Here is a 23702-nt window from a genome sequence, read left to right as displayed (position 1 = left end):
ACAAAATTAAGAAGAGCTAACTCTTTATTCTGGAGAGTTTAAGGTAAGAAGATTTTACAGATGGTGTAACTTTCAGAAGCGCTTCTCTCAGCCGTGAAATGAGATTTTTCTGGAGGGAATGATTCTTTGTTGCCTGAAAACTGTTCCAGCAAGTCCAGGAAAAAATCTGCCTCTGGACTGGTGGGAAACATGCAGGGCCTTCAGATTTGAAGTGGAGAAAGCCCCAGTGCTTTTAAAGAACAAGATTACCACGAGGAGTGGAAGCAGATCAAGTGCTGAGCTTAGCAAAGTCTAACATGAAAACAGTAAGTAAATTCCAAATGATCCCAACAAAGACAGTGTTTACCCAGATGAACAAAGTTTCATTATGTGATGGGCTTGTCCAGTTGCTCAGGCTCAGTGCAAGTGGTATTCTGTGCATCACTGGCTTCCTAGGGCCTGTCACTAAAACCACAGCAAAACACTCCCTGCTATGGAAGCCACTGTCAAAAATACATACACAATGACTCAGCCTCAATCTCAGTGCTGGCGATACGGATTAGCTAAGAATAGCTACCTCATCTATAGTATGGTTTCTAACATACTAACTGGTAACTGAGGCGATCCCACAAGAAGATTGGCTAAGAAAGGATATTGTAAAGCATGTAATGGATATTTGTTCAGCATGAAGAAATAGATAATATAGCAGAGAAAACATTCATTCGTTTATTTTATAATCAAAAAATTCTGTAATGAAGCATTGTACTACAATGAAGACACCTACATGTTCATATGCAGCATTGATTAGAATGCATCAGCTCCTCCAACCCAGACACAACAGGAATGAACGTGGAAGAAGAGAAGAACAAAGCTCTCATACTTTATTATGATATAGTGACATCACAAAACACTGGTAAAGAAAATGTTACATAGCCCAATACAGCAGCATTCAGTATGCTCACAAAGGAAAAACAACAAAGTTGATTTTTCTTGGGTTTACTTACCCAGTGGCCACTTACCCTAAGTAAAGCACAAGATGTGATTCAGATGTGGTAATAGAGAGCACCTCCTAGCTTAAGTTGCCACCAGGAGCTCCACGTTACTACCTCTAATTTACTCTCATTTCCCAGCTGCACCACACCTGTAGGCACTGCACAGACTTTGCCTCAGCAGCACACCAAATATAAGGCACCATACTCCATTTATTGAAGTGAATACACTTCAGTCAGCAGTAAAAGCAAATGGCTGGTACCTGTACCATGCAATGAACAACCAAAAAAATCCATCCTAGTTGATATTCTTTTCCTATACATGTGATCTTTATTAGAAAAAAAATAAAAATAAAAATCTATGTAGTAAATAACTTCTGCTATGTGTTTATATTTATTTTCATAAGATAGTCTTCCACTATGATTTTAGCATAGGAAAAGTTACAGCACACATATCTAAACAGCTGAAACATTATACATTTACTTTCCTGTTTGTTTTGATTCACCTTAATTAAACATCTTTAACAGGTCGCAGTAAAAATTACGTTGCTCCAAGCTATATATTTTGCTTTTCAGAAGCAGAGCAATAATAAACTGTCAATGCTTTCATCAAAACTCGCTCCTAAAGAATATGTATACAAATGTTGGCAAGAAAGAAAGAGAACCAGGAGATAAAAAAAGGCACACGCACACTGAAGTACATCAATATGCAGTTGTTAATATGCAGTCCAGAATCCCCTTTTCATTTTGAAGTGCCCTTACCCTTGAGCGATCACAAAGAATAGGAGTAACTTGGCAGATGTAACAGTATCAGTAACAAAAGTAATAACAGGAAGATCTTCCTGCCTCTGTTTGAATGACAGTTCACTTACCTGCCTTCTCCTTTTTCCTTTCTCCAGTAACCACAAAATGTATTACATGTTTTGTACTGCGTGTTTTGCTTGACTGTAAGTGCACACAGGCAAGAAACAATTTCTCTGATGATATTACATGGAGCAGGCTAAATGCTAGAGTTTTGTGAGTGGTCTGAAACTTAATTTGTGCAGCTTGTGAACCATGCAGCAGTACACAGCACAGGCAGCCCTGCGTAACTCCCAGCTGCACTTCCATCTCAATCTCCTGGCTGTGGTTATGTATTCATATGTGCTTTGTCTCAGGGTTAACAATTTTATAAGAAGGTTAGTAAAAGAGCATCTGCTGATGAATCCAAGTCCTGCTTACCTTGATAACTTCAGTTAAAAGAATGGGTAAGACCTTTGTTTCAGGTAATTTCCCATGCTTACATTTTTGCTTTGATTTTGAATCCATTTTAATAAGGACTAAAAATTGATCAAAACTAAGAAAAAAGTGCAATATTCAGTATTTCACCTAAGTCACAAACACTTCTATAACCCAGAAAAAAGATTCTCTGCCTTTGACAGAAGTGAAGTTTGAAACATCTAGCATGTAACGTGTGCACAAGCGCAGATGTGTGTGTGTGTTTAAAGAGATTTCATTTGAAGAATGTTTCTCCTTTTATAACTGTTAATTCTGTGATTTCAGTGAGAAATACCAAGTAATTACCTGCATAAAGACAATGAATTACCTGCATAAAGACAATGATCTACTAGTATTTAATTTCTAGGCCTCTTGAACTTGTTAAGATCCTAATCTCAAATAACTTCTCAAAAATTTTTGGAAAGAACATTCATATTATACCATATTACACCTATGTCTCTCAACACATTTGGACGATCACCTACTATATCAGGTAAGTAATTTGTAGCACACAACAGCAGAAGAATTGATTTCTCCCTCTTTAGGTGTGTATCTTAGAAAGGTATCCAGAAATTCAACTTTCATGATGTTGAATAATGTCAGAATGTCAGCAGATAGCATTGTCACCTACAAGGTACCTTGTAGTAAGTAACCTACAGCTTTCAGACATGAGACTGAGTATTGATATTGTCACAACTAAGAAAAAAAGACATTTACATTTACCAGTCTGATAAAATGGTTATTGGTGTTTGTGTTTGGATTATTCTCTTACCTTTTATTCTGGTAATATTGTATTGAACTGCCCTTTTGCAAGTGGGAAGCTGGCATAGGTTGTTCTGGCTGTGAGCAAAAATATTGCCTCCACTTCATCCAGCTCTCCCCGACAGTTGGAAATTGAGGTGTCTTCCAGCACACCTTAGTTTCCAACAATCTTCACAATCAGTTCTGTCACAAATTTACTTTTCAGTGACATTTCACTTTCCAAAGAATAGTTCATTTTATGACTGGAGAACTTATCATTTGGACACCAGAAATGTTTCTGAACTTTACTAGTAATGGCCATAATCAGTAGCTGAAAGTCTGCTGAAATCAGATGAAGCTCAGCTGTACCCAGCCATAGCTTAGAGTTGTAGCCAGTGAAGCAAGCAAGAACTTTACTTGTCTCAACAAAGCAAAAAGGGAATAATTTATGAAACTTCACATTTGGAAAAAGTTGTAAGGACCACAGTCAATGTAGAGAGCCATTAATTTAACAATTAACTGACTGAGAAGATACAATCAGAAGGGATATATTTTTAAGTATAAGGATTATATATTGACAAAAGACAGGTCAGCTGATAACTAAATAGTACAAAAACACACAGCGAATCTACTGATTCCAATTTAAATGCTCGCATATGTATTGAGTGCCATTTAAATATTTCAAAATGTTCTACATACTCTTAAAAAAAAAATCATTAAAATCAGGACAAACATTCATGCTTATTACAGCCCATTTTCATTTAATTCTTTTCTAAATCAGATTTTGTTCATAATTAAAGAGAGATAAAAGCCAAACCAACAAAGCAGGTAAGCTTGTTGCAAAACTTTCTGGGTAGAACTGTTTCTAAAAAATAAAGATTTGTTACACACACTTCCTGCAGAAGGTCCCATGATGCACTGGATTCTTTCAGAAAGCAAGTATGCTATCTCTTTTTTACTGCTCCACTACTGCCCATTAACTGAAAGACTCCCGGTCTCATGGCATAACTGAGAAAATTAAATACAATCCACAAATATACACATATACAAATATATTAAGTTACAGACTTTACAAAAAAAAAAAAAAAGGAAGGAAAATATAAACAGCCATTAGTTCCTACCTTTCGAGGTTCTGCTAATAAACTTGGAAAGCTGCCGATGATCGGAATGTTGGTAAGAAAGTCCTGTAGCCAATTATCAGCAGCTGAAATAACGTCAAGGTAATTTTGACACACAAGTCACATAAATACTGTGCAATTGTTACTGTCTAAAGGAAATTGAATTTTCTGCTTCACAGGAAACACCGATATTTCTTATTGGTTTTCATCAGTTATTGGAATAGATACACATATATAAGTCCAGATATATAATTACGTATTTTATGTTATACATATAATTTTGAGTAACAATAAAATTCAATAACTATTTTATTCAAAACTTTCAATGCATTAATATTGTCATTTTAGACCATATTTTTTTCAGGATGCAAAATATTATTTTCATTTTCATTTTACACATAGACATACACATTTAAACTATATTGACTCTAAGAAGCCTCAATCTATTTTAAATAAGGTACACCAGACACCCCAGATATTTGGTCATCCACTTCCTTTAATAGCCAACATCAAAACCTGTCTTAGAGTATTCACTTTCTTTAACATCATTTTTATCAAAAGATCCACTGAAGATCCTCATGGTCAGAATTTTCCATTTAAATTTATCCAAAGCAGGTGTTGTTCTCAGCTTATGTTACTTTCCCTTACTCATTTAAAGAGAGATCATATACCAGTCTTTAGTTATGAGCAATAGCTAAATGCTTTTAGCCTTGCCTTTTAAAAGAGATTCTTTTTTGTTCTTTTTTTTTTAGATCTTGCCTTTACTCCAGCTAGAAGTCACCATCTTTGTGTATACATTCCTGAAAAACCTACATACAACAACTCCAACAAGCTTTCGTGAGTGTTTCCATCCAAAAGAATCCTAATACTTCCCACCATCATATTGTCTTTTTCCCTAAGGATAATTTTTACTTTTTCAGACACTGAAATTCTATCTAAGGATCACTACCAAAAATTCCTGCTCAGCTCTACTAATCTAACGGACATGCAACTCCTCTAAACCCCTGCCAGAAAAGGTTCTGCTGTTTAGGATTTTCTTTATCTTTAAAAAAGATAAATATCCCTTTCATTTCTTGTTATGCTTAACCACACACTGCCAACAGACAGATCAGTTATTCTCTAAATGTCTCAACTCTGTATCAGAATGACAAAATCAACCTATACAGCAGTCTTTGTTGGAGGGAGAGAATTGCTTTATCTATGTGCAGGCTCCATCTATTACAGAACTCATCCAGGAGCCGTACCAGGTAGCACATTACTCTGAACAGCCCATTAAAACTGAGCCCTGTTCCTTCAAGCAATTACTTTGTACTTAATACGTCAATCCCACTCACTCCAAACAATGTATTAACAGTTGAGCTAATGTCACCTAGAAGCTGAAAACTGACATTAAGATGCACCCTCTGGAAGCCTGAAGTCCAGAGCACCCACCCATCTTCTCCCAACCTCTTCTTGCAGGAGCAAAGCAAGAGAGGAATCAGAAAAGAAACCCCATATAATACAGAACAGCTTCATATTCCTCACAGCAAACTGTCCTTGGATCAAGCACTATTACAAAGAGAATAGTAATAGTTACAGTAATAGTAATAGTAATAGTAATAGTAATAGTAATAGTAATAGTAATAGTAATAGTAATAGTAATAGTTACAAAGAGAAAGGTGGCTAAAATAGAGATAAAGCTCAGTTCCATTCCTTTATTCCCAAAAACAAATAGCAGAAATAGATGGGAGACAGAATTAAATTTTTACTGGGTGGGCTAGACACAATTGATGTTTTTTTCTGGATTTTCAATATATTTATGATTTTTTCTTTGTACATTTTTCGCACACACACATCTCCAAAAAATGATTTTGGAAAAAAAATGATTTCACAAAACTTCATTGCAAATCTTTCAAACTGAGTTTGCAACTCTGGATGAGAATATCAGGTCACTCCAAAAAAATATATTTTTTTAGGACTGGCTTCAAGTAGTTGCTGGAAGAGCAGAGGTAGGGTCCTTTATCTAACAGATCAGATATTTGAATACTTATGCAGAAGTGGAAAATTAGGGCTAGCCTCTCCTCTGTTTGAGGAGAGCTGATTTCAGTTTTCTTAGACCATGTTAAGCACTATCACACAAGATACAGAAAAGATGAGAGGATGGCTAGACTTCTCAATTGCACATCAGCACTGCTTAATTAAAATATTTATGTAATTAAAATATTCACACCAGGAGGGCTATCTTCCCATAGGAGCACACTTAGCAGCAGGCTAGTCATCCTAGGATATGTTCAGGTTATGTAAGTGATTCATAAAATATTAATTGCTCCATTATAACTAAAGTCATACTTCTAAGTTCTTATAAGAAAGAGGACATTCGGTTCAGAGGTATTATTTTCCTGATCAGTAGAAGGAATTCCACCCAATATTGTGTACCAAAAATCAGCATTTCATTTTGTACTACTCTGCCCTGGTCTCAAAAGCAACCTGTATTTCTATCTGGCTTCTTCTTCCCTACTTAGGATCATAGATGACTTCAAATTCAGTCAATTCAAATCTCTTTTTAAAAGGTCTCTTCAGTCTAGTTACCAGCCTGAAAAGTTACATAGCCTTTTTTTTTTTTTTTTTTTGGCCACTTTCCCTTCTTCATCCTTCCATTGCATTGTTCTATTGGAAGACTTCTACTCTCACCTGTAATCTCCATCAAATATTACATATGTTAAAAGAATGGAAAGGAGAGAAACAAACAAACCAGAAGATTACTGCAAAAGAGAGGCTGTGAAGAGACAAGAGGAGCTATGAAGTGGGCAGATTGAAAAGGAAAGCTGACAAGAGCAGTGCTTGATGAGCAAGTTGGTGAAACAGGATTGTGGGAAGCTGAATGAGTGACAGAAATGAAGACGACAGCTGAACAGGTCACTAGACAGCAGCAAGTAGGCAGACAAACTTAGTTCAAACACAGCTAACTAACCCAGCTAACAGCAACAACAAAAATGCAATATTCCAAAGTATTTATTTAATTTTTTTTAACTACTAAGCATAATGAATTTTAAATACAGATGCTCTTACAATGTGATTATAAGAAAAAGACAGATGTGATCAAGGAAATCAGCAGTGACCTACACGATTCAAGGCCATATTGATATTTTATAACACTGAATCTCCATGGAGTTTTACACTGCCAAACACACGACCTGAACACCATCAGAACTGGAGGCTTTTTACAGAACCGTATCTCTTCATCCACTGCTGCTTTGATGGGAGCATAAGTGCTGCTAGCTGGGACAGATGGCATCGCAGCCACCTCGCAGAGGTGATGATTTTCTGGTGATATTCTCTTTCTCTTAGAAAACCAATATATTGACTACCCCTGACAAAAAGGAGCAAGAAATTGATCTTTACAGCAGTAGGTGGCTTAACTGTCAGACACTGGCGGTGTCTCCTTTGATGATTTAGAAGAATCCCACTGACAGGATCCCAAAGCTGGTTCCCTTGGCAACCACAGATGAGGCATGACTGTATTATGTTTGATTCTCCAAACATCATTTCGGCTCCTCCCTGAGATTTAGTTCTTGTTTGTTTGTCAAGCCTGTGTCTCTGAAAAGCATGTTCCAGTGAAAGACTCTGAAAATTAATCTTCCACCTGTTTCTGGGTAAAACATGTCCTTTCACTTACAGAGATTTACACTTTCAATCAAACAAATGAGATTGGGCCCCTCTCCAGACTTCACTGCCAGGCCCAGCGAAGTTCTTCCCTGGAGGGATAAAAGAGAATTTGTCACAAGAGCTAAAGTTACCCACCACAGCCCATCAGGTGGAGGTGGCTGACAGGGGAAAGAACAACAGATTAATATTGATCTTGTGCAAAGTGGAAAACCGAATACAGACAGCATCTATTTCAGTCTAAGTTAAAGAACCTAGCACAAAAACTTGTTGAGCTTGCACTTCAGGTCATGGAATATGAGACCTAATTAGCAATTAAAAGGGTACTGTGGTAAGAAGAGAATATGAATATTATCAAATATCAGCCCTTCAGGATACCAATAACAATATGCTCCTGGAGGAGGACCATTTCATGGACGCAAATTAGTTCTGACTGCACTTACTCACAAACGTGCACTAGAAGGCTGCATTAAAGCAGTAATAAAGTATACTCCTCCACTCATAACACATGTGCAAATGTTAAAAAGGCAAATGTGGAGGATGGGGAAAACAGACCCACTCTGACTTCAAGGAGAATGAAAGTCAGCATATGTGAATTTAAATACTCTCACCTAAAGGGTTTGATATGTCATTTTACAAAGTGCAGAAAGAATGAAACATCTTTAGTAAAGCAAAGAGTTATGTAGACATCTATTTTTTTTTTTCTTGCTTCCCCTCCATCCCCTCCCACTCCCAAGCACCTGAATTAGCTGATTCCAGTCTGTATGTGTTTACTATGTTTTTCTCTCATGTACTTCCTTTGTACCAAATTTGTTTTGTAATAATGAGTTTTGACTTTGTTTTAGAAATATGCTCACAGGAGCATATAATTGAGTTAAAGACATCTAACCATTCCTGAGGAGGAAAAAAAAAACACACACAAAAAAAAAAAAAAAAAACAACCACACACACACAAAAAAAAAACGAACACCTGCACACTACTGCACTACTGCACTAGAATGCCAAGTGAAGCAAAAAACACACAATAGTACCATGCTACAGTACGGTTATGTAAGGGAAATGGGGGAATAACTTTAGTGGTAGAATGAAAAGTCGCCTGTCACATCATCCAGGTTTCTACTACTGCATGCATAGTTTAGCAGACAGTAAGAAGGATGTCCCTTTCTGCTTCCAAGCCACAGCTACCAACTGCATTCAAGCAGAACCATACAGCAGGTCCATACAAGCAGAACCTACATCAGTGCTCTTACACTGCACTATTTAAGCAAGATACATGAACACTACCTAGGAAGTATAGACTATATTTTAAACACAGTACAGCTGGGCTGCTTACAATGAAGACAATGAAGTTCAGAAAGGAATATTTAAACTTAAAAAACAGGGAAAGCCAACAGGCCTGGAATAGCCTGATACAGACTGATGTGACCTGCTAGGTTAAGCACACATGACTAACTTTCAGTACACCACTGAAAAGGTCAGGAGGAAAACAAACTTCATCATCAAAATAAAAATTAATTGCAAATTAGAAAACATGGACTTGACTGACATACGAAATATTAAGAAATGGAGCAACGGCAAAAAAGACAAGTACTTTGAGGTCAATGACAAAAGACTAAAAAGCAAGATGGGAATAAGAATGCTTGGCATCAGCTACCAAACCTGCCTCTCTGGGGCATCTTAGAAAGCCAGAGAATAAACCAGTGAAATATCATGTTGTCACATTACCAAATTTGTAAGAGTGATGGATTCTTACAAATAAATGATAAATCCACTTATAAGAATGATAAATTTGGACATAGAGAAAGTGTGGGAAAAGCAGCACAGTAGGTAAACAGTTTTATCAATTTCAACAGCACACAACTTTTATATGAAAAGAGGAGCACAATGAAATTGTGGATGAAAATCCCACAACATACATAATAAAAACAGACTACTAGAAATGTAATACCAAGCTTCAGGCTACAGAGATCAGGAAATGCTGAGTGAGATTCAGGATGATGAAAAGTATATCAGTTTAGAAAAGTAAAAAATTTCCATGACTGTAACAATGTCTAATCAGAATAAGATGTAAACTTACAGATGAGCAAAAATGTTTAATCAAAAGGAAAAGTAGCTTTGGAACAAAAAAGAGAAGATACCTCTCCGTATTTGGTTCAGTGCTGTAGAGGACCTTATTCCACTGGTATTAATGGGAGATCCACTATAAAAATAGTCACTACAGTATAATTAAGGTTCAACCTCATGGTATGAGAGTGTGCCAAACAAATCCTGCCTGTAGACAGCCCATTCTGAGACAGGAACCTCCTAGAATAGTGGAAAAAAAATAGTGTGCAAAAGCAAAAAAAAAAAAATAATAAATGACTGGATCAACTGAACAGCTGAAGATGGAAAAAAAAAAAAAAAAAAAAAAAAAAGAGAGAGAAGAAGAAATGAAGGAAACCTTGTAAAATGGTGGAGAACAGAAAAGCCTAGAAAACATTGGAGGTCAAGAGTAAACAAGAAATCAAGGCAGCTTAAAAAAAATAGTAAAGAGTACCTTGTAAAATATGTTCAAACTGATATGAAGAAATTCTTTAAGTGCATCAGAAGCAGGAACACTGAAGGAACTAGTGGAACCACCTTGTTCACAAAGGTTTTGAAAGCAGGTTGGGATGGTAAAGACACAACAGAAAAGCTATGCTTTGATCTCACCTGCCGAAAATGTCATGAGGATTCCTGTACCTGGCACATTCTTTGTGTCATTTAACTCAGAAGAGCAATTTCACATTGTGGTGACTATAGAGGAAATACCAGACCAAACAGAAATTAGATATTAGTAAGTCACCAGGATCAAACAACATTTATAGAAAGGAACTGTCATATCAAGTTGAAAAATTGCTAGCCCAGGTATACAACCTGTTCATGCAAATAGCTACTGTGCCATAAGACTATTGATTGTCATTGTAAACTCCTGTCTGCAGGAAGGGATCTCTAGTAAGACAGAGAAGAATAGAGTACAGAATACTATCACTACTTTTGTGGAGAACAGTTTCTTAGAAAGCAATAGGTCAAGTTGTGCCTAACTAGCCTTACTGACTTCTGTACTAAGACGGCTCTGAAGATAAAAGGAGAGCAGTAGAATTTTTCTTTTAGTAAGGTCTTCCATACTTTCTCCTGTAAGTATTCTCACAGTCAAATTTGTGAGTTATGGCTTCTATAAATGGACCATACAAGGGAGGGGTTGATGGTAAGCCGCTTTTCAGAAAAAAGATGTGGGGATCCCAGTAGACAACACGCTGAAAAGAAGCCAGCCATGTCCCTTTGCAACAAGGTGGGCCACGCAAATCCTGGGCTGTATTAGACAGTGTAGCCAGCGGTTTCAGGGCAGTGATGCTCCCCTTCTGTCTGGCCCTTGTGGGACCTTACCTGCAGTCCTCTATTTTGATTGACTGTGTGAGCACAAGATGGTAGATGTGCTTCAAGGTAGATAAGCAGTAAGTAATAAAAAAAGTAAAAATGATCAAAGCTATGCCTGTGCAATTCTGACCTCTGAAACTGCAGACATAGCTCAGGATCCTGCAGTCATTATTGACAGTTCTCTGAAATCTTTCAGTTATTTTGTAATAGCAGCTAAAAAATGTCAACAAAGAGCTGAGCATCATCAGAAAGGATACAGGAAAAACAATACAACAAGCACCTTCTAAATCCTCAGTACACTCATCTCTCTAGCACTGTATGTAATTTTGATCTCTATCTTAAAGACATCATGGAATTAGAGAAAATTCAGAGGACAACTGAAATGATCAGAGATGTGGAGCAGTTGCTTTATAAAGAGAATACAGAAAAGTCAGGGACATTTCAGATTGAAGAGGAAAAGGTTGAAGGGGAAAAGATTCATGTATACAAAACCTTGATGTTGGTCAATTGTATGAAAAAAAGCAGCTTCACACCAAACCCTGCAGTAATGAAATTAAGGAGCAGTGATAGCACATAAAAAGTACTTGCATGCCAGAACACATTTAAGTACAGGTATTTCCTTAATGTAGTTAAATATAATCCTGTGGTTTAGATACTTCATTAGTAAGTGGTTTTACCCTGATCTGTGTATTTAATAAGTACTGAAGGTCTTTTCTTCCATGAATTTCCCTAATTGCTTTTAAACCAATTTATACTTTGGCATCAACAGCATCCTTTGGCACAGAATTCCACAGCTTAATTAATCATGGTTTGAAGCAGCACTTCCTTTTGTTCCTGTTAAAACCTCTCATCATTTCATTTTATACTTTTCACTTCTTGTTTTATAATACATCATGGGTAATCATTTCCCAAAATCTTTTTCTTGATTTTGGATATCGTTATTTAAATATGCTCCCTTATATCTTTATCCACGTTGAACAGTACTTTTTCAAAGTATCTTTATTTACTTATTAGTATCTCTTATACCTCTTCTATACATCTGGTAATCTTCATATCCCTTCCTACCTTTTTCTAGTTTGTTACACATTGGTGGTGAGTAGATCACAACATAATATAACATTAAAGATTTTTAAAGTGCCACAAATATATATATGACTTACAACAGTGTCTGTTGTTTTTCCCTTTCCTTTCTTCCATTCCAGAAAATTTCTGCATGCATTTTGACAACTTCTGAGCACTTAGCTGGTGTTCTACTGGCACTAAGACCTCTTTCCTGAGTGGTAAGTGAAGGCTAATACACAGTTTCTCAGTGATGAAGTATCTAGGGTTGTCTTTGCCTTTATCTATCCTGATTTTCATCTGCCATTTTTTTACTCAGTCATTAAGATATCAGAATAGTGAAATAACTCAGAAGTTTGGCTTTGACTATGCTGTACTATTTTGTATTATCTACAAACCTAATTATTATTATTCAGTGTTCCAATTTATTTACAGGTTGAAGAGGACTTTTACCTTCCCTTGATTTATCTGTACAACAGGAGTAGTTTTGAATGCCATTTTCATCTGTCCTTGTGTACTGTTTTACAGCCTTTATAGTTATATTTTATTACTGACTGCATCACTATGTTTAGACAAAGCCATTCTTTTCTCTTGTTGTTGTTATAGTTTTCTTTTTGAAAAACTCTAATTTTTTACCAAAAATAAATAAATAAATAAATAAATAAAAGTAGCTTCTTATCAAAAGAAAACCTATCACTTTTTTTTTTTTTTTTTTTTTTTCAGGACACTCGGGAGTTTTATCGTTTTATCTCCCCACTAACACCTTGAACTCTGAGGCCAGAACCTTTCTCCTGCATCCTTGAAGATCACCAATACAAAGAGTTATGGCAACTACCTCTGCACTCAAGAGGAAGCCAGAAGCATGCAGTTCTCAGTAACACCAGAGGGTACCCATATAAACACCTACCCACTGCCATTTCCTGATTATCAGTTAAACTCTTACTTTGCCACTGGGCATCCTCACTACAAAACCAACAAATCTGTTGTCTGGTACAAATATTCTGCATGTGACCTACTTCAGCTCAATGCTTTCCGCCTCAAATTGTCTTCCTCTCTTACTTCTAGCTTAGAGATAAAACTGTACTCTGACATGATAAAAATGTAATCTGACATGCTGAAAATGCAGCGGTTTGTTTTCTTGAGCTCCTGTTGTAAGGCAAACACACTGGCACAAGCATAAGTATTTTGTAAAGACTGTATTTTGTACATCACTCATGTAGCAGACATCATTAACCTTCATGGAAGTAGTTAGTTCCAATATGCTCCTTAATGAAAACTCTGAACTTTCTTTCATCCCAACATGAACACAAATACTTTTTTTCAACTTCTTTGTGGATTTCCTTCTACATTTCCATTTGGAGGAGAAGATCACTGTGAAAAACAGTAGATTTTTGGTTACTTGTTTATTCTTCTTTCAAACCATGAACTGAGTATCCTCTTTCCCCTATCTTCCCCTGTGCCCCAACTAGTTAGTTATTTGGCCTCCACAAGCTCCTGGCTTTTCATCTCTCCTAAACCTTGGTTTGCCCAGTTTAATAGTTTGACTTGTGCCTGGGTCTAAACAGGTCATGAGATTCCTAAGCAGAAGGCTTTTCTTCATACATTTTAAATGGTAGAAATATAGGATCTATCAAAGTAAACATTGCTAATTTCTGAACCGTATTGTAATAGGGATGATCATTACCACAGTTTCAAAACTCTGCATCTCAATAGGACCAATGTAGTTCAATATTTTATTAGAATCTTAAGCAAGCAGAATTTTAATGGTTTCTTATGAGGATACTTTGCCATTTGTACATCCCAAAGTCTAATCATTGTTTCCTAAAATATCTCAGGTTGTTGTCTGACATATTAACTCACAAGCACAATCTAATCAAAACCAGACTACGGCATTTGCCCATAGACACTTCTTAGGCCTCATCATCGCTCCTAAATCACTGTTATGTGGAAATCATTTCTCTCCTGAAGAGTCTTTCTTAGCAATCACCTCATGAGAGTCTAAGTCTGTTTCAACATACCTATTGACACATATTAAAAATATTATTGTATGAAATACAAAACCAGTATTTTTCTTGTTCCGATTACACAAAAGATGAAACACTAAATAGGCTTGAAAAGATTTGATATCTGAGATATATGTCAAAGCCATACATGTGATAACAAAGCAAAATTTTGCTAAAAGGAATTTTATAAAATCATGACAATGAACCAGCTTCCCTGACTTTGTATTTAAAAAAAAAAAAAAAAGAACTTAAGCAAAAGGAAGGCTTGTCTACCATGCTGGCACAGAAAAAGCTTAGAATCCAAAGCCTATAACTTATAATTATTTTACTTGTCCCACGGTAAGTTTGGTTTTGTTTTGAAGGAAGTGTTTATCCTGTATGGAAATGAAAGCAAGTAAGTTAATTCCAAGTGTCACCCTCCATTTTAGCTTGTGCTGAGAATGTCCTTGATTTTGTCAGATTTGTAGTTTAACTGAAATGTATACTAAAGCACAAAAATCTACAAGTTACATAAACTGGTTTTGCTCATGGATAGGTGTTTAAAATTAAATGTACTCTCTAGAACAACACTTGCAATAATTTATCCTTAATACAGAAGAGAAGGTATTATCAAGTACAGATCCAGATATTTTACAATAAATAAAATTTCTGACTGCATGCTGAAGTACCATTTACTATGAAGTATGCCATCTACTTCACTTTATTTCATTCTGAAGAAACTTTAAAGATTAACAAGTCAAAAATCCATCCTATTAATCAACATCTAAATTTCATCCCAAATAACAGCTATATCATGAATCATCATAGCAACATCACATTTCTAGAAGACTTACCAAAAAAAAATAAAAATTGAAAATGAGTAAATGAGTATCTGCTGAAGTGTTGTTGCTATTGCTACTGCCATCCTGCCCCATTAGGGAGGAAATCAGAGTACACAAAGAAAGCTTATTGATTCTTATTCCTAAATCCTTTTCAATATAAATCACCATATTTTCAATATAAATCACCATATCACACATGCATTGTATAACCTCAGTCCTAGAGTGGTTTACATAGTTAATGCCAAGAGCAAATCAATACGGAGAATTCACATCAATACAGTAGAAGTCATCAAATGAATTTAACAGAAGACTTGTATTTTTTTCATTCTGAGTGTCTCTGTCAATTTACATTTTCATTCTCCTTTGTCATTTTTGCTCCCTTATTGACTTTTTAAATCAACATTTTGTTTCCTTTTGTCTTGAACTTTTTCCAGACTAAAGGCAGCATACTTTATCTGTGTCATGCATAATATACAGGGTTCATAATCATCAACACTTGAAGGATTCTTTTAAAGTTGCATTCAAGCAAAGAGAACTCTTCAAATACCTGCTCTGACATTATTTCTCAGTGACAGCATGTAGTCAACCAGGCTCAATACCCATGATAAAAATTTCAGACTAAAGACAGGAGATTTTAAAAAGTAATTTCATATATGAAGCAAAAACTGAACAGAGAAAAGTTAAGGAGATGTCTGCAGAACTGACTCCGTATCGATAGTTGCTCTATCAAACCATCAAAAATGGAAAGTAGTTTGAAACAAAAGCGGTAGACTCATAAAATATATTTACAGAGATGAGAAAGTATTATATAGTCAAAAATTGGCAAAGAGCATTAGAGAATCCGTCAAAAGCTAAATGCTGATGAAGAGTAGCAGCATAAGTAGCACACTTTCCATCTTCATTTCAGTATTTTATGTATCATTATTTTTAATAGATTTTGTACATAGTTGCTGAAGACAAACAAACATGCCTTTGAAATAAGTATCTGTCCTCTTCCTTATTACATAGTAGGATATCTGACACTAAATATATTTCAAGTTCTAAAACTAATGCTGGAATAAAATCAAAAAACTACTTCATAAGATAAATGGCAACTTACTCTTTGAACTTCCCTGGAAATCACAATAAAAATCAAATGAAGGGTAAGAGGGAAATTGTCCACTAAGATCATTTCTTATTGACTTTACTAAACAGTCCAAAACAAAGATAACCTCAGGTATGCTATGTGGATAGAGACATTATTAAAAGAACAGTCAATACTGTGAAAAAATAAAATAAAAGACAATGAAAAGCCATATGTAGATAGCTGCTCATCTCTGACTAGCTCAATAATCCTTTTCCTTTTTATCCTACTCGAGAACTGCATGCTAGCCAACTCAATTTTATGAAGAAGGATAACAACAATGTTGTGTTTGGGGCAAACAAGTTTAAAAGGTAGCAATTGTATTCTACAATGAAAGAGGATTAAATGCAGTAATGATTTTCAAACGTTATATGGGCTTCTGGTTGAATATAGATGTTTTCACACATGTACTTTACATGTATAAACCATCTGAATAGTATATCAGTTGTCAGTCACCAATTTCCATCAGTAAACCATTAAATTACATAAAAACTAGCACAGAAGCTTATTGCATGCACAGTCTTGTCTTGCTTTAGAATTTGGGTATTACCTTTACCTGAATCAATAACATATTCTAGAAAAAATATGGAATAAGTGCATAGTGTTGTATACAGTGGATTAGCATATCAAAGTAGTTATACTAAAGTCATAAACACATAAACACTTTTTACAAGTAGGTAGAAATATTTCTTCTTCCACTGTTGTACTAATTCACACTGAGACTAATTTATCTAGTAAAAGAGTATCTTTTGATCATCATGTCAACTGCAGGCATTATGATGGCTGAAGGCTAAAGAGACCAAGAAATGAGGAGCAAGAGATGTGGGGATAGGAATTTGAATAGTAACTTTGTCTCTACTAAGCTAAAAAGTTCAAGAAAGAAAAAGAAAGAAAGAATAAAAGAGAAGAGTAATTGTCATTGATTTTCTGCTATTTATATCCATTTATAAGCCCTTTGCATTTCTTTTTAGGACTCATTTCCCTCAATTCCTAAGAGAAATTGTAAGCAGGGAGAGTGCGACTGCTATAAAAATATATATTAACAAAATTAAGAAGGTGACTGTTAGTATAAGATCTGGGCAACATGAGAGAGCAAATTCTATTCTTCAGACCCATCATGTATCAAGCAGAAATTTGCAGTATAGTAGAAAGGAAACATGGATATCAACAGAGGAGAATTTATAAAACTGCCATTACAGTAACAGAGCATCCACTGGTTTGATTTGAATTTAAGAAATCTCAAGTTACAAAAATGTTTATACAGGCATTAGAGTGACTCAAATATATCATCTGCAGAGAATACACTTTATTTGTCCTTGTAGTGTGACTGAACACCAAGCCATCATATTTTAATTCACTGTTCAGAGCAAATACATAAAAGGTTTTAAATCAAAATCTGCACAAGCAAACACTAAAACTATCTCAAGAAAGTATATTAAAGAAGATTTTGACAACTGAGTTTTCTGCAACTAAACTGGACCATACCTATTAGCTTTGTACTGGCTCTAATACAACAATTGTATGTTTCCTGCAGCTTCATAGTTAGTCCTCAAATACTAAGAACAGACAGACTACTGAGGGGGAAGAAAAAAAATAATAATAATAATGGAAAGAAAATTACTAATTCCTTGTTTCAGAAAGTGATTTGTTTTAGGTTTTTTTTTTAGCTTTTTTTAGAACAAATGTAATGATGATAACAGTCTTGCCTGTGGCTCAGTTCAAATCATATTTGTTTCTTCCTATCAAGAATTCATTAACTCCTTGATTAGATGAAGTAATTATTTCAGATAGCTTTCATAAGATGTAACAAAAAATTAAACAATTAAATAAATAGCATTTGTGGGAAAAGGCCAGGATCTGAAATACAAAAGGAATACCACAATCTGAAATCTATTTGAGAGCTTTCCAGAGAACTAATTAAATAGACACGATATGTAAGAGACATGCATGTTCTCTACCATCCAGTTCTGTTTCAATGACTAAAAACAAGTCCAATTTACTGGGGCTTGAATGCCTGTTAAAAAATATATAGGGAACATCGTTCAAACAAGACCTCAGTAGTGTACTGCATCTCAGCAAATGAATCACATTTTGAACTTCCTTTGCCCATAGTATCTCAACATCTAGACATACCTACAACTAGGATGCCATACTTCAGTAAATCCATTCTCCCCAAGTTCAGTAAGAAATATCATAAACACCTTTCCCATTTCAGTGCACACTATTTGAATTTCTTCCCTAAGATCAATGAAAAGGGAATACATTTGTTTAAACTCTTAATATTGTTTAGAAAATACAGGCATATATTTTTGAAGGTGTAGAAGAACTTGATTACCATATCTAAATAATGTGTGAAATATGCGGTTATTATAATTTAAAAAAAAAAATGCAAAAACCTAAGCTCAGTCTTTTGTCTTTATTTTCATGGTCTTTGCTTTGGAAAAAAAAAAAAAAAAAAAAAAAAAAAAAAAAAAAAAAAGTCAAAACTTAATATAAAAGAAAATCTTTTAAAAACCTTATAAAACAGAACCAAAGTTCCATACTACAACAGTCCTGTCTACAGTGAGACACCCTATGTACTACCTCGCTCCACCATCTGATGTTTCAGAACTTTTACCTGGGAAGCATCCTAGATAAAGACATTATACAAAGAAAAGAAGTGTCTCACTGATACACAGTCAACACCAAGAAACAAACATGCTTAATAAAAGAGTTAACTTACTACTTAATACCCACACCGAGAATATATATTTTTAAAATTACAACATATAAAAAAAAAAGGAAAACGATAAAACAAGCTACTAAATCCTTCCTTAATGATCACAGCACAGAATTAAGTGCTTTGAAAGGAAAAGTGAGAGCAGTAAAAATCTTTTCTTTTTCTTTCATTCTTCAGCATCCAGAAAGATCCTGGGGTATCCCAAATGACTGTTGGTGAACAATTAGGGTGAAAGGTGAGTCATTTTTTTATTTTCCTGTTGCACTTTATAAACAGCACTTAGAACTAAAAAGTATGTTGACACTATGCAATTTCACTGTTATTTCAATGCTTTTGGCATTCTTGTGAATGGCATTCTTCTGAGAAGCATGTTGACTAAACCACTGTAGATTAAAGTTTTAATGGGTTCATATGTGGTAAAAAACACTAAAGCAGTTAGCATAGGTTCACAGTAAAAATAAAGCAAACAAACAAACAAAAAATGTGTTGAATAAGATCAGTCAAGTGTTTATCCTGGATTCAATACTTCTCAGTACTTTCATTAATGAGTTAGATAACAAAGGACCTTTCTTGAATTTGAAGGCAATTTGAATATAGGAGGTAGGGGAAAGGTGTGTAAAGTGCTTTCAGTGCTGCCAGGAAGGATGTGATTTAAAAAAATGCTCGACTAATTGAAGCAATACCCTGAATTATGTAGGATGTAATTTGGTTAAGAGGAAGAGAAAATTGTTATTAGGCAAGAATAATCTGCTGTGCAAATACAAGCACTTAGCCACCAAATAGCAGATCTACAGAAAAAGATGTGTGGGCAATAAAAGGAGATTTATTTGAAGACTGGGGAAAAGTATAACTGTCCTAAATATGTGCTAAAAGCTTCCTTAAAAAAAAAAAAAAAAAAAAAAAAAGTGTATGTTCTCCACATTCACTCAAGATAGGACAAGAAGTAATCAAGTTAAACTGCATGAAGGAATTTTCATGTTAGATGTTATCTGAAAAAAAATCTAGAATTAAAATTAACCACAGGTTTGTTGAATCTCCATTACTGGCAATTTTTAGAACAAAATAGATAAAAGAAGGGGTCTGTGTATTTGACCCTGCCTTGGAGGACTGAGTGGGACTCAATGACATCTTGAGGTCACACAGCCTTACCTTCTGTGATTATTAACTTGCTTCTGTCCTCTGCCCCGTACATTTCAGTTGAAGAGAACTCAGTCTTTCATTTCATTGTCAGTTCAATCACAACCTCTTTCCTAGCTATGAACTTGCAGTGCTGAAATAGTTTCTTTTTTATATAGCCTTTTTTTCGTGTTATTTGTCCTTCTGTGCATATTTAATGGCCACTGCCACTAATAGTATGCAACATCTTAAGATTACAGTCTCATGAGAGCGAAGTGCCAAGAACTTTAACAGCTTTGAGCATAAAGCTGTCACTTTCTTCCATCATTTTTATTTTTGTAAAGTATGAGACAGAACTCTCCTGACTCACTCAATGTATGTCATCAATTGCAAAATCAGAGCTAACTGCAGTTTTCATACCCTGCAAACCAGCATGTCAGAAGCTGAGCTGCAGTCATCAGTTAAATTAGCTCCTAGCATGCTGGGCTGCTATGCTCTCAAATTATTAATTTTTCATAAACAGAAGTTGTTTCAAAGAAAACAATCTATGCTAACTTAGAATAATTCCTATTCTATTCTTTTTCTGTCTCAAGATTTTGCATTAGTAGTGTGCATGCTCCACTGCTTGGAACACTATAAAACGAGGGATATGATTAGATTTAACTAGGAGACCTGTACATGCTGCTTAGCTAAGTCTCCTCAAAAGAAAATTGAATTGGTATAACATGATGTTTTCTTACCTTGCCTACCATATCAACTGCTGTCATATATATCAACTAGTGAAACATTTTAATGCTTAATTATGGGCATGTCAATAAAAACCATAGTTACATATAAGTAACTTGCACTTCAGCCTAAGACTCTATATCCCACATTAAGTATCAATGTAAATAATCCTCCCAAAATGTCAACTCATAACCTGGGCAGAGACAGTATTTTCTAAGCAGATAAAAGTAGCAGTGCAAATTAGTCCACAGAAATAATATTAAAATATTTAATAAATAAATAAATAAAAATAAATTAGACATCTCATCAGAAAGCAGCTTTTCAGAAAAAGAATAAGACGAGGGGATGCCAGTAAACAACAGGCTAAACAGAAACCAGCGATGTCCCTTTGCAACAAGGCAGGTCAATCACACCCTGGGTTGTATTAGCAAGAGTGTAGACAGCAGGTCTGGGGCAGTGATGCTCCCTTTCTGCCTGGCCCTTGTGAGGCCACACCTGCAGTCTTCTATTTATCTTGAGACTTTACCCAATAAGCAAAAGACACTGAGAGACCAGAGCACATTCAGCTCCAAGCACCACAGCACACAGTGTACAAAGAGAAGCTCAGAAAACTGAATTTATCCAGCCTCAAAAACAGAAGAGGATCAGGGAAGAGCTGATTGCTCCCTATAACTCCCTACCATTGGAGGATACTGTGAAAGTGGATCCACAACCCTATCAGAGGTGTTCAGTGGGAAGCAGGGAGGCAATGGGCACAAACTGGAACACTGGAAATTCTGACAAGAATCTTTTTCACCATGAGGATGCTACATGAAACCTGCAGAGCTTGCCCAGGGACACTATGAAAAAGCTCGACTGGACAAGACCAATTGACTTGATTCAAATGGCTGACTTCAAGCCATTGGTTAAATTAGAGACTCTGAAGGTCCTTTCCAGCTTATATTACTCTGTGATTCTATACTGTACTGCCTGCTTTTATATCTAATAGACCATTTGAATTACCCAGGTACTTTAACTCCCTGAAGTCTTGTGAAGACTGTTTCACAAGTATTTTAAGGAGGAATGACAATTTTGATCATTTGTCTTCATAGTGGTGCCTGTAGACACTCATTCTGCTGAAGTACTGCATTTCAAAATAGTTCATCTTTTAGGTTTTCCCTGTCTTTCCAAGGAGTTCTGCCATGTAGATAACTTGTGAACAGGCTGCCTCTCCTTTTTATGGCTCAGTATGATTGATTAAATACCTTAGATTAGGATGAATACATCCATTCATCCGCTTAAGAACTAGTTGCCTTCAACTATCTTAAGAATACAGAAAGGATATATCTGTCTTCCAATAAACTTTGCCAATTATAATTTTCTTACTTATAAACAATGAAAGTTGGGAACATTGGTGTGAAAGACTGCACTTTTTCACTAAATTCTCTACCCCAGAACATTATTCATCAATTTCTTCTGAATATGAGTAATTACAAATAAATCACACAGAATATAAAATAATTGACCTAATCAGAGCAAAGTTATACTGTAGTTTACAAGTTCTATCTTACCAAAACAGTCCTATAGAACAATGGAAAATAGTATATAAAAAACTTACACTGCTGTTCCAAAGAATTATTTGCACGATTCAAATAGGTTGTATTTAAGGATAAAATTGAATCCAGTAATATATACTCTTGAGATGAAAATATACTAAATATATCACCATAGTACAAAGGTGATAACTTTATACCTTCCAAATTAGAATTTGTTTATATAACATTCAATTTCAGTTTTCTATACAAACTAAAAAGAAAAAAAAAAAAAAAAACATTCTTTTTGTATATCACATACTGCACTGTGATTCTTGCCTACCATACCTGATTTTTAACTGTTTATAAATCTAAGATATACAGTTGAGAAAGTATGTAGCAATTATATAAACCTTTATACTTTTTAAGCCACAGAAACAATTTCCTTCACTTAAATTCTTGAGATGATGCAGTTAGTAAAGAAGTTAACATAGCCAGACATACACACAGATCTCACTCTCTGTCGCGTTAAGGGGTGTAGCTGATTAACCGTTACAGGCCCGGTCAGATTCAGGGTACTGAACCAGTTGGACATTCACCAAAAACATATTAACTGTCTGGGGGTCCAGTCAGACATTCACCATCAACGCATTAACGGCCTGGGGGTCCGTTCAGACATTCACCAAAAACACATTAACCGTCTGGGGGTCTGTTCAGACATTCACCAAAAACGCATTAACCATCTGGGGGTCCGTTCGGACATTCACCAAAAATGCATTAACCGCCTGGGGGTCTGGTTAGATTCAGAACACTGAACTACCACGGATAACCACCCTCACCCTCTTTGCACTTAATGAGAGTTATCACAATGCAATCAAGTATGGTTTATTACAGCAACAGATAATCAGGTTCTTTTGGATTGCCGGCGATAGTGACTGTCTGCAAAAGCAAGCTAGTATGCATAAAATACACAGGTGTTACAGGTGTTATAGGTGTTGTAGGTGTTACAGATGTTACAGGTGTTATAGATGTTATAGATGTTATAGATGTTACAGGTGTTTACAGGTGTCACAGGTGTGCAGCCTAGAAATAAACGCATTAAAAGGATCAAAGACTCTATAGAGATTTATAAGCAAGTATTCAGATCTCACCCAAAGGCGTCCCAATAGGGGGGGAAGAGAGGCTCAGCCCGTCGACTGATCCCAGGAGTCAGGAGGTCCTAAGGATGTTGTCCTCGGGATGGTATCTCCCCTGACGGTGGTATCTTCCCTAACATCCCCTTTCTCTTGGGCCAATTTATATTATTTTCTATCTTTTAGGTGGAGCTTGAGTGGCTCTAGTCAAGCATATCTTAGTTATGATTGGTGTAAAGTTTTCCCGTCTCCGTTTAAAGTAATAGGCTCCGAGGAATTCAGAGCGCATGCTCAGTGAGGGGTGGTTGCACCTTGGAGGCGGGTAGCTTTTGGGATGGAGATGTGTTTTGGTATTATAATGATATTATA

At 35.6% G+C, this 23702-nt stretch overlaps 1 long non-coding RNA gene across 1 annotated transcript in view; it reads right to left on the bottom strand.

Moving 5' to 3' along the window:
* LOC311442121 overlaps positions 1–1022 on the bottom strand; it is a 52750-nt gene extending 51728 nt beyond the window's left edge. The window contains exon 1 of the long non-coding RNA XR_014696453.1: positions 999–1022. This is a non-coding gene — a long non-coding RNA (uncharacterized lncRNA). The remainder of the gene's footprint in view (positions 1–998) is intronic.
* Between the last annotated feature and the right edge of the window lie 22680 nt (positions 1023–23702).

This window comes from Aythya ferina (genome assembly GCF_964211825.1).
Source record: "Aythya ferina genome assembly, chromosome: 1".
NCBI lineage: Eukaryota > Metazoa > Chordata > Aves > Anseriformes > Anatidae > Aythya > Aythya ferina.
The sequence above is the reverse complement of the archived record's forward strand: the minus strand, read 5'-3'. Positions and strand labels throughout refer to the sequence as shown.